Genomic DNA, 12,695 nt, shown 5'->3' on the forward strand with positions numbered 1-12,695 from the left:
ATGAGGGATCAAGAGACAGATAGGGGGAGAATGGCCATCATTGGTGGACTTTCCCTTGAATGATTCACAGAGCTCTTAACGAAGTGGTTTAGGTTCTGGAATTCCATCTCTAGTTGGGGCTTTTGGTTCGAAGGTTACAAAATATGGTGCGGGTTCATCTCTCTTGACCAGTTCAGGTTCAAGGGAGGGTGATCGAGGGGACCCAGACTTTAGATCTCTTTTCTATGGCGGGAGGTCTCTTTCGTATCAAGAGTGTTTTGGGGAGGCCAGGGGAGACGGATTGGATCGAGAGGCGACGCTTATACCTCTTCTTTATCGATAGGATTCCCATCATTTGCAGTCTCCGGTGAAGGAGATAAGGGCGAGGGACCGAACATGTTCTATCCTCAACCTCCATCCATCATTAGTAATCTCAATTCGCTTTTCCTATTCACTAGTACAATGCGCGCTACAACTAGAAGCCCCTTACTAGTAAGGGAAAAGGCTAGTTGTAGCGCAAGGGCTGATGAAACAGCAACTTGTTAGGACTAGGTTTTGGCTCGCCCCTTTATTCTTATTAGGAAGATAGGTTTGGAACCCTATACAAGGGGCTGCTTGCCGCTCCCCCCTATCTCTAAAGGGGCTCACACTCGTTACCACTAAACAACGAAGCCGGGAGCGAAAGGAGGGACTTGAACCCTCAACCTCAGCCTTGGAAAGGCTATGCTCTACCAATTAAGCTATTTCCGCCAACTACGGTAGTGGCGAAGCACTACTGAGCAATTCACGTATCACTTGATACGGACGACTTCTGTTTTTCCGGCGGAACACAGTCTTGACCTCCGATCGAGCTGAACACGAGTAGGTAGGCGGCTAGGGGGCGGCAAGGCTACGCCTTTTCAATAAATCTCCGGCTTGTCTTTTAAGTTAAGCTGGGGCGTCACCAGTCTTTTAAGTTAAGTCATTTCCTAAGAAGGCTCCTCTTATTCTTTCTACGATAATCCAAACTGCAAGCTCCACGAGTCAGTCGGAACCAGTCGATTCCTGAGCCATTCGTTCTCCCCTCTCGGTTGGCCTTTGCCAGCCACTAGAGCAAGCAAGAGAACCTACAGTGAATGCCGCAGATTTTTACCGGATTGTACACCTTTGTGTCTGGCTATGTATATGGATGTGCATAAAGAAGGGACGGGGCATCTCTATCCTTTTTTGGGGGAAGAGAGAGGGAAGAAGCTGCAGCGGCACCTCACGAACTTCTTACTGGAGCAGTACTATAGGAATTTTCGAGTGTTTGGATGCACGTCTTTTGTTCATATTCCTGCGCAGTTAAGAGCGAAATTGTCCCCAAGGAAACCACTTGTGTCTTTCTTGGATATGCTCAGTCCGGGTATAGACGCTATGACGTGAAATCCAAGAGACTCGATGTATCCTTGAATGTTCTCTTTAATGGGGGCGCTTCATCTTTTCCTTAACCTAATTAATAAGCCCCGGGGGAGAATGATGATGGAGATGTATTGCGGCCTTCTCCTGTTCATCAACTCTAACCGCATTCTTCTGCAGTTGATGTTACGGATCAGCCTCACGCTTCAAGCAGCTTTGCTCAGCATCTTCTACGATTGTCAGCCTGTTCAGCTGACCTCAGAGGATTCCAGTCACCCGGCACAACATGTTTATTCTCGGAAGCGATGACAGTCTCTTTCCCAGGGTCAGACTACTCCATAAGATCAACAGTCTAGCCCAGTCGCTCCCCTTTTAGGCGCTTCCTCTAGTTAAAGAGTGATTTCAGGAGTTCCAAGCAGGCGATAGGGGCTTCGGGGGGGGGGGGGGGGGTAACATGAATCGTATAAGCTTGAACCCTTTTAGTTATGTACTTCCCCCTTCAAGAGCTGGGCTACTACCCTAATATAGTTCTTCCTAGCGTATAGTATTGGGCAGATTGAGTCTTTCTCTAATATAGTACCTAATAGTTAGATTAAGCATTAGGCGCAACTTCGACTATAAAGCATTTCGTTAATATCTTCTCTTTCTGTCTTCAAGCTTCAAGCTTTTGCCTAGGAGCTCGGATTCCAGTCCTATCGTTAGAAGGTAGCATAGTTGGAATTTCTTCCTGCGGCGAATAAAGGAAGAGCTCTCGGTAGTTTCGGTGGAGTAAAAAAAATAGATTATTGCTTTCGGAACCGGGAACTGTCTGGTCCTCTCTTATGATAGCATCGTCATCCGCGCAGCCTTTCTTTATCCCTTGCTTTTTACGGCCCTGCTACTAATAGAATAAAAAGACTAAAGTTCCGTTGGGTGCTGCCTTAGTTCGCTAGCTTCGTTGTATGGAATGACCGGACTGACTTCAGGGAAGTTTTTGTGGTAAAAGGAAAAGAGTTGGGTTCTCTACCGAAGCCATTATTGGGCTTTCCTTTTCACCAGGGAAACTCCCACGAGCTTTAGGGTAACCTCTGTCTTCATGTTCACATCTTTTTCTTACTCTTTCATTGGGCCTTTCGCCTTCCTCGAAGTAAAAACTCTCCAGTGAGACCAGATCAACCAGAAGCCTTGGTGTGCTAACCAAAGAACCCGCCCCAGCGGACCCAGTTTCCAAAAGATTGAGTGGTCTGCGCATAACACCTCCTGACGGGGCATCTTCTCCATCCTCGTTGGTCCTTCCAAAACCTACTTCTCTTTTATTTCTTTTATTTTCTTCTTTTTCACTCTGGCGCAGCATTGTCCATTAGGGATTAGTAACAAAATAAAGTAACTGGCTGATGGGAGACCTGTTCCACGTCTTAGCTTCGACCTCCCAGTCACAGCACAGACATGCCTGACTGAGAAACAACCAACAGCCTTGTTCCGAGAGTATAAAGAACCCCCTCTAACAAAACAAAGTAGCACGAAGGGTGACTCTCGAAGGCTTGGTCCTTATACCGAAACAAGGTCCCAGATCAATTTGCTGAAGTCGAAGGCCAATGAGGAAAGGTCCTTGACTTTGCTTGAAGCGGGAAATAAAGTATACTTTGTATACTATGAATAATAGCTCTTCCTAACAAATGGAAGTGTGGAGGAATCGAAAGCTAGAGCTATTAGTCTACAATAGGGCTTTCTATCAATCAATCAATAGTGATATCTCACTTTCAAATGCGATATTAGCTCTGCTAGCTTTCATATCGACTAAACTGAAATGAATTCAATCGCCTTATAGTTCCCTTAACTTATTATATGACTCAGCTTTGCCTTTTCCTTCTCTACTCCCACGCTAAAAGGGAAGTTCCGAAGGCGCATCTCTTCCGATACTCTTGTTGAGTAAGATGTTCTTCTTGCCTCTCTAGCCTTTAGCACAGCAGTAGGAATTGTCTAATCTACTAATCTAAAGCCGCTTTGAATCTCTTGGAGTAATAAGGGTAATAGGTCTTTCTTGGAAAAGATCCTTCTCTCCAGAGCGTAAGCAAGGATTTCTGATGGAGGGGCCCTTAGGTTTTCGGGGCATCACCAATGTTTGCGTTACTCAAGCCGACATTCTCGCTTCCGCTTCGTCCACTACCGCTCGCGCGGGTGCTTCACTCTAAGGCGGAACGCTCCCCTACCGATGTATTTTTCCTATATTCAATTAAAGAGACCCATACATACAAAGATCTAGGTAGTTTATCTCCTTCTAAGAAGTAAAATCCCCTTCCTGTGCTAAGAGCCTTTCGAAACTCTTGAACTGTAAGAGAGACTTCATTTAGGAGCGATCTTTTCATCCAACTAGAAATATCGAGAAATATCGTAAGAAAAGAAAGCAACTTCATCGAAAGGGCAGGTCTTTCTTTTTATTACTGATTTTATCAAGTAGTGCTTCGATAAGACACCGCCCAATAGAGCTTAGCCATGCGTAGATCAAAATGGTCTCGCGAAGCCGGTCACCGGTAGGTCTAAGAACGGATTTCTTGATAAGCTGCAAACAATCCATTCCTTCAGTAGGGGGATGCTTGTTCACATGCTTAACAAATCAAGTAGAATCTTCGAACTTAAAGAAAAATGGGACTGTCATCCATCTAAGGAGAAAACGGAGGCTCCTAGATATTCTATGACCTTTGGTCTGTCGCGAGCTGGAGTCAAACCAGAACCTCTGGGAGCAAAATACAGGCCCAGCGAACTACCTTTCACAGAATGAAGACCGAGGAAAGAACTTCAAATTTATTTATCGTATATAAAGAAAGCTTGCTTTTTGGAGTGATCCTTCCCTCTAATCATAAGAAAAGAAAGCTTTTGCTTCGTCTTTGCTTGAGTATAGAAAGCTTTCTATGGAGCCGGATAAAACAGTCAAATGAGAAAGCTTTAGTTCACGCCAGGCAATGGTTTGGTTTTGTTGATCTAATGGATGTCGAGAAAGGGTTAGTGTTCCGTGTGAGTCATAGTTGGATCTAGTGAGCGTACTGTTTGACCTAGTCCACTCAAGGCAAGCAAATGTTTTTGAAAAGCGCTAGAAACCGTGGTCCACAATACTACAAATCTGTTCTACACTAGATAGATTGCTCTAATTTTTTTTTTACAATTCTCTTTTTTAAAGCAGATAGTTCACAGTGCTCATTCTATCGGAGGGGGAACAACAAACAAACAAAAAGAAAAAAACTACTTACTATGGAAAAACTCGTTCAAAAGGTTGAATCTAAGGTGTCTAACTTCTTACAAAAGGTTGAATCTAAGGTGAGAATGACTTGCTTTCGCGCATTCTTTCCGGTTCTTTTATTCGTCGCTCTGATGATGCTGTTCTATCTTCTCTGTCATGTGCTAGGGGGAATCTCTTTTTTTTTATTTTCTACTTTCAAAAGTAGCGGGGGCGAAGGCCCTCTCTTTGCTTTTTTGCAAGATGGGCTGCTCCTCCCCTCTGGCCTTCGTGATTGGCTGCGCTTTTCAAGCACTCTTCACTACGGAAGCAAGCCCCTCTCCGGCGCATTGGATGCTTCCCGGACCTTCTCACCAGCCTCACGTGGCATAAGAGGATTACCTGCGGGACCATCCTGTAGCGCACCGAAGCGCCCCGCCTGTAGGTCTTGAGCTGATCAACCCGGTTATAGAAGATGGGCAAAGGTACGACGAATTTGAGGTTCGCCTCAAGCGGCACATCGTTGGGGGGAGTGAAACGAGCAATAGAACGGCCTTCGATGATATGGTGGAAAAACAACATTTCATCGAAAAAAGCGTGGAGGAAGAGCTGCTCATAGGTGATTTTCGAAGAGATCGCATTTTCGAAAAGCGGTATGAGATAAGGGAATGTCTCTTTTATAGAAAGGGAGTTCCACTGAAGGAAAAAACTTTGGATTCTTATTTAAAAGAAATTCAAAAGAACCCTACTCGCAGCAAGCCACATTGCAAAATTCTTAGAAAAATAAAAGCTTTAAAGATTGATTTATTCTTCTAAATAGCTAAGAATAGACAGAATTTCTCATTATGAGAGAGCCATTTTAAAGAGTATAAAAACAGAATTACTACAATTCCTTTTAGAAAAAGGTGGCTTAACTAACGAAAGAAAAATGAAACCAGATACATTCTTAAAGGAAAGCGCTTTGCCTTACGCAATATAAAATAAAAAGAGAAGAAAAATAAAAAGATGAAGGAACAAAGATGACGCAATCCCTTTCTTAAGTTCAAGTGCAAGTTCAAGTGGGAGTGATGGATGAGTGAAGATTGCCAGCTCTTTCTTCCCCGTGAATTGACTTCAACTTAAACCGGACGGACCGGCTTCTCCCTTTGAGCAGAGCATGCTTTTGGGGAGTAAGTCACTAAATATAATATATATTGTTATAATCGATTCTTACATCACATCAGAATAGCATGTCTATATACTTATCTACAGGAAATTCCTTTTTACCTTCCATTCCTTTTGAAAGAGAAGGTTTCCTCTCAACTAAAGAATGGATCAGAGAACGACGGCCTACGCATTGCAGCCATAACATTACTAGGCAAACTAGTATAGATTTCGGAAACTCCGGATCCCCCTAGTTGAAGACTATCGCCCACAATTAGAACCATCTAAAATAACGTATATGATGGATCCATTACGAATGTATAGTCCCAGAAAACCATCACTCTGGTTTCACTGATTGAGCAATGCGGTTATTTCGCGGACCTTTCTGTTCCTAGTTAAAGTGTAGGCCTTTTGGACTTAAGCTGGGATTTGATATTTCGAAGGCCCCAAGTTTACTATCATTTCTAGGCATCGCCTGTACTTAACAGTTCCCTTTAGTGTAGTTTATCGGAGATATCTGGATTCTTTTTCATGAAAAAAGGGTCGAAAGAGAAGAAAGAAGGTAGTTTACTTGCTTAGTGCTTGTGCACTAAGGGAAGAAAGATCGAAAAGTAGAAACTTTCAAAAGCGCACTCACTCTTCTCAAAATCTCTTCTCTTAAGAGAAGAAAGATCTACGCTACGAAAAGGAGCGAGCGGAGAGAGCATAAAGAGCTTACTTATAAGGTACGAGCTTAGAGCCTTGCGTCACTCTGGTATGCTAATCACTTCGTTGTATGACTTTGGAACGGTAGTCGCTTAGTGCGACAACACTATGGGATGCAAAGAAGCTTCGTCATCCTTATTTAGTTGCTTCTACTTTTTTCATCGATATTGGGTTGGTGTGAAGTGTACCGCTTGTGTAGCCTATGCGAAGCAAGCGGGTACAAGATCGAAAAGAATGCGTTGCATGGAAAAGTGAGATGTCCAAGATATTAAGAACGAGGGGAAGAATCGACGAGGAATCTAGACTAGAGAGGAATCTAGAACATCAAATCGTGAATGAAAAAGAAAAAGCGTGAGGAGAATGATCAACTCGAGATGTTAGAAGGTGCAAAACTAATAGGGGCCAGAGCTGCTACAATTGCTTCAGTGGGAGCTGCTATCGGTATTGGAAACGTCCTTAGTTCCTTGATTCATTATGTGACTCGGAATCCATCATTGGCTAAACAATCATTTGTTTATGTCATTTTGGGCTTTGCTCTAACCGAATGATGGCCTTTATTATTTATAGTGGGCTTTCTCTTTCTCCCCTTTTTATGGGGAGTAGAGTTTTTTGCACCTTTTTATTCCATTGGGTGCCCTCATCTTTCTTAATTTTTTCGAGACTTATCGGGTTCCTCCTCTTTTTCCCCGATCAGTCTCTGATTCTATTTGTTTCCGCCGGGTGGTGGGACCATTTTGACGAACAGGTGCTGCTCGAATCCATGCCGGATTCGTCATCGCCCTCATCATCACCCTCTATGAATGGGCCCCCCTACAACCCGGACACGGATCCTATCCTTGTGGGGGCTAAAAAAGAAGAGTTGATTCTTCTCGTAAGAGAAGAATTGGCTCATTTTATAGAAAGAGATTTTCAGCCCTGGCAATTCGCTCAGGACCACTCCTGCTACCAAGCGAGCGCCGCCGCTATTGTGGCGGATATAGAAATAAAGGAGACAGTCTCCGAACTGGATCATTTTATCCAAGGGTTTCGTGATAACCCCGAAAACCTAAAAAACCTGAAATCTCTCTTCCGGGACTATAAATGATTCCGGGGTTAGAGAGATGAAGGAACAAAGATGACGCAATCCCTTTCTTTCCGTTGGTCAACAACCAACAAAACAAAATCATTTAGTTCTTCACTACTCGTACAGGAAGGCCTCTCTTTCTGTATGGGGAGAATCCTTTATTCTCAATCAAGATGCCTCAACTGGATAAATTCACTTATTTCACACAATTCTTCTAGTCATGCTTTTCCTCTTTACTTTCTATATTGCCATATGCAATGATGGAGATGGAGTACTTGGGATCAACAGAATTCTAAAACTACGTAACCAACTGCTTTCACATCGTACGAACAACATCCGGAGCAAGGACCCCAACAGTTTGGAAGATATCTTGAGAAAAGGTTTTAGCACCAGTCTCTCCTATATGTACTCCAGTTTATTCGAAGTCTCCCAATGGTGTAAGGCCGTCGACTTATTGGGAAAAAGGAGGAAGATCACTTTGATCTCTTGTTTCGGAGAAATCAGTGGCTCACGAGGAATGGAAAGGAACATATTCTATTTATCTCGAAGTCCTCATATAGCGCTTCTTCCAATCCTTGATGGGGGATCACTTGTAGGAATGACATAATGCTAATCCATGTTCCACACGGCCAAGGAAGCATCGGTTTTTAATCTCATTATGACTTGGTCGTTCAGAAGAGATTCTTTCTCAATCAGAATAGTGGAATGGAAGGCGCTACAAGAAAGATATACTCCTTTTCAAATCGCCCCGCGAAGACAGACGTTCAGAAAGGTTCTCGAGATTCTCAATCGCTCTTTTTTTTAGTGGGGAGGAATAGTACGGGAAGGGAGCGAGACCAAGCCGAGCCACTAGTAGAGTAAGCCCTTCCCACGTGTCAAAATGAATTGCAGCCTCAACCAGAGAGATCAACCTACGCCTTTGATGTTAGGCCCCGACGGAAAGTTTTCCGAAACCGAACTGAATGGAATTGTTACTTTCAAAAATGCTTTCTAAAAAGAAAGAAGGTTCATTTTCCCACGTAGTTCGTCGGTCAAACCAACAATTCTCTTCTCAAAGTAATAGGGAGATCCTTTTCTAGTTAGACTTCTTGCAATGAAAGAACCATGCCTTCCTTTTTGTTTGTCAAATCAGATAGAAAGAGGGACCCCAAAGAGCCTTCTTTACCACTTTAGAAGGCGGGGGTGAAGGGGGGGGGGGGGTTTAGTTGCAACCGAGGCAAAGTTGTTTATGATTGAATCTCAGAGGCACTCTTATCATTTGGTAGATCCAAGTCCATGGCCTATTTCGGGTTCACTCGGAGCTTTGGCAACCACCGTAGGAGGTGTGATGTACATGCGCTCATTTCAAGGGGGTGCAACACTTCTCAGTTTGGGCATAATCTTTATCCTATATACCATGTTCGTATGGTGGCGCGATGTTCTACGTGAATCCACATTGGAAGGACATCATACCAAAGTCGTACAATTAGGACCTCGATATGGGTTTATTTTGTGTATCGTTTCGGAGGTTATGTTCCTTTTTGCTCTTTTTCGGGCTTCTTCTCATTCTTCTTTGGCACCTACGATAGAGATCGGAGGTATTTGGCCCCCAAAAGGGATTGCGGTTTTAGATCCTCGGGAAATCCCTTTTCTTAATACTCTTATTTCCCTTTCATCCGGAGCTGCCGTAACTTGGGCTCATTATGCTATACTCGCGGGGAAGGAAAAACGAGCAGTTTACGCTTTAGTAGCTACTGTTTCACTGGCTCTAGTATTCACCGCCTTTCAAGGAATGGAATATTATCAAGCACCCTCCACAATTTCGGATAGTATTTATGGTTCTACCTTTTTCTTAGCAACTGGCTTTCATGGTTTTCATGTGATTATAGGTACTCTTTTCTCGATCATATGTGGTATTTGCCAATATCTTGGTCATCTGACCAAGGAGCATCATGTTGGATTTGAAGCAGCTTCATGGTACTGGCATTTTGTAGACGTGGTTCGGTTATTCCCATTTGTCTCTATCTATTGGTGGGGAGGTATATGAAGGAACGAATCAGTGGATTGAAGAATTAAAGCTCGAAGACAAAGAGAAGCGGGCTTTTCCAAAGAATTACTGCAGCTTTCCCACTCCCTTTGATTATCATATACAAAAAAGTCTCTTCCACTTTCCTACCAAATCTCTCTTTATTCTGGCACATAAATGAAGGGATCGAAGAGATTATGGCAGATCATGTTCACCAAGATATGACCCGAAATCGGATCTTGGTCTTTTTGAGATTGGTCCTTTTAATCGTAATAAAAGATGTTTTCTTGTCTCTCGTTTCTTTTCTGAACAAATCGAATAACCTAATGGATCGAACTCTCCATGAGATTCATAGTTGCATTACTTATAACTTCCTTGTTCGTAGACAAAGTGGACTCTACTTGACTTTCTTTCCTATCTTCTTAGAAATAAGTAAATAGTGGATCTTCGACTAGCATTTCGTGGAAATCATAGTTGGTATTGGACAAGAAGGAAATTCCTTCTCTTCTGTTGTCACAAGAAGGGACTAGGTTCCTAGCCACGCCAGGGAATCTACGACCGATTGTCAAAAAATCTCCCACTACGGGGTATGAAGCAAGGAAGGAGTGCCGCTTTCAAAAATGATATTTTAGTTCAATCACCCGCCGAAGCGAATCCTTCGAAATAGCCAAGCCAGTAAGTAGAAGGGCAAGGTGACCGCAGGGAAAGCCATTAACGGAAGGAAAGTAGCCCAACTCAATGTCTTACGCATCAGTGGCCTTTGAGTGAAAGCAGTAAGTCAGTGGCCAAGAATCATCGAATTTGGAGTTACCAGCTCAAGGCAGCTCATGGGAATTTCTTTAAGTAAGAAAGATCCCCAGTGTCATCCTCTTCGTCTTCTCTTTAGGAAAGCAAGTCCCATCGAGTTAGCTCTTGGAGTCAAGGCATGCCTTAAGGTAGCGACTGACATTCAGGTGAGATGGTTCAATAGTAGATTAGATAAAGGCTCTTGCTACTTCCCACGAGGGGAGGAAAGTAAGTAGCGTAGAAAAGGAAGTGCTATTATTGTTTGTTCATGACTCCGCTGCGCTCCTATTTCAAGGAATAAGCGCCTTATCTTTTACATACAAAAGAAATGGATTGATTCCGGCTAGCTCGAAGGGAAGGAAAGAGCGCTATAAGAGAAAGAGTGCCTCGATCATATTTGGGATTTTTTCTGAAAGCAGAGGAAGCATTCGATGCATCATATAAAAAAAGTGCAGCTGACAGAGCCCCGTATTTACCAGCGGGGGTCCCGAGATATTCTATGATCAAAGGCTTTATGGTTGTCACGAACTGGATTCGAACCAGCGCCTCCGGGAGCAGCAGGCCTAGCAAACTACCATTCATTCTGATCGTGACTTTGTTTACCCGGTTCCCCTCGTGGCTAAAAGGTACATCCGGGTCGCTCGCAAGGGCCTACTTACCTTGCTTGTAGACCAGCTGCAGAGCTAACCCTTGTTCTATTGGTTTGATGCTACCAAGACGATTGATAGAGTTTTCACCGAGCTCGTCGCTTGAGTTTATAGGCTACCTCTTCTCTCTGCTTTTCTACAAGGTTTACTTTCTTCTTACTTCAGACCGGGCCAAGCCTTTAGGTTGTTTAAGGAGGTTTGGGCTAGGTCGTTGCGCTCCTGCCACCTCTTGGAAAAGTAGGCTGCTGGGAAAACCCCCTCCTGTCGCAACGGTGTGGGGCGTCAGAGGCTGTTGCCCCGTGGCCAACTCGAAGGGGCTGAAGTTCGACGCAGAGCTTTTTGGTTGTTAAGTTATAGCAGCACTCAGCAACATCCAACAGCTCCAATCCTTCTGGTTTGCACTAAAGTGGCTTAATAGCCCTCGAGGAGTCCGTTTATTCTCTCCGTATGAGCTTTCAAAGATATACCGACTTAGGTATCTGACCAAAAAATAACGACCTTCTAACATTACCGACTTTGAAATCTCGGGGTTTCAAAATGATTCAGAGAAAAAAAGCTCTGTTCATCATCAGAAACAACCCGCTTTCCGACCTCTTGCATTGCATTACCATAACGAAAAGATAAAATAATTAAAAAATGGTTCTTGTGACTTGGAATGAACCTTTCTCGGTGGAGGAAAGGAATAGCGATGGATTACTATGGAGCATCCAGGAACAAGCAGATTCAATCAGACGATGAATTCTTACGTGGAAAAAGGAAAGAAAAGGTACGCTTCCACGATTTCATCTATATTGAATCTCTTAAGAATAGCTTATATAGTCATGGTTCAATTCAGATCCACTTACTTTTGATTTCTTTCTCATTTTTCGGATCTGAATTGAACAATTGAGAAGTAGGAAGACTTTGGCGATTCATATCATAATAGGTATAATATTTATGTCCCAGCACAGAAAATAAGAATAATGAAACATGAGGAAGAGTATAACCTGTAGTGACATAGCAATTCTCCTAATCGACTAGTTATCATAATGAACATTCAAAAAAAGCCCTTTCTCGGATTTGAAGCAATGACTTAAGCCTCTTTCTTAGCTTAGGGCCTTTAAAGTGAAAGAGCGTGACTCTTTAAAATAAAACCATTTGATTCAATTCATGAATTAGCCCACTAAGAGTCTACTCTATTGCATTTTAAAAATATCTAATTATATAGATATTTAAAAATCTTTAGAATTATTAGAATCTAATAAAGTATATCATTCGTGTTTCTGTTACAATACGGCGAAAGTCAAAAGTTCGAATGAAGAGAAAAAAGTGGAGGCTGTACACCTCCTTTTCCTGGGATTGTAGTTCAATAGGTCAGAGCACCGCCCTGTCAAGGCGGAAGCTGCGGGTTCGAGCCCCGTCAGTCCCAACACTGGATTCAAAAAATACATCAAATCATCTCTCCATTTTCTGTGAGAAAGGACTTCCCTGGTGAGCCAGAGTTTGATCAAGTCCAAAGTATAATCCAACTATGGTGTCATGAAGGACCGCGAGACGCCTTTCTTCATCTATACCAGCTGCCACGGACGAGCCACATGCAGGGAAACTTGCTCGTGTGGTTCTGGCCGGGGACCCCGGTATACTGTACTAATATGTGTAGGTCCTCGTAAGTCATCTCATTCTCCTACCTTTACTTTAAAGAAGGGACATGTCCAACGACTGCTTCCTCCTGGTCTTGATCCTTAATTGAAAGCGATCTCCTTTTGCTTTTAGCCTTTCATTCAGATGGGACAGAAAGGCATCGACTCCTTTCATAGCTCT

General features: G+C 43.2%; 2 non-coding genes across 2 annotated transcripts; one reads left to right on the forward strand and one right to left on the reverse strand.

Annotated features, from left to right (window-relative positions):
* Positions 1-656: 656 nt before the first annotated feature.
* TRNAG-UCC (transfer RNA glycine (anticodon UCC)) lies at positions 657-729 on the reverse strand. The gene has a single exon. It is a non-coding gene; the product is annotated as a tRNA-Gly (tRNA).
* Positions 730-12,229: 11,500 nt separating this feature from the next.
* On the forward strand, positions 12,230-12,303 carry TRNAD-GUC (transfer RNA aspartic acid (anticodon GUC)). The gene has a single exon. It is a non-coding gene; the product is annotated as a tRNA-Asp (tRNA).
* Positions 12,304-12,695: the final 392 nt, after the last annotated feature.

This window comes from Bidens hawaiensis, unplaced genomic scaffold, assembly GCF_021521415.1.
Source record: "Bidens hawaiensis isolate Kalapana, Puna unplaced genomic scaffold, B.hawaiensis_p1.1 tig00028012_1, whole genome shotgun sequence".
Classification (NCBI taxonomy): domain Eukaryota; kingdom Viridiplantae; phylum Streptophyta; class Magnoliopsida; order Asterales; family Asteraceae; genus Bidens; species Bidens hawaiensis.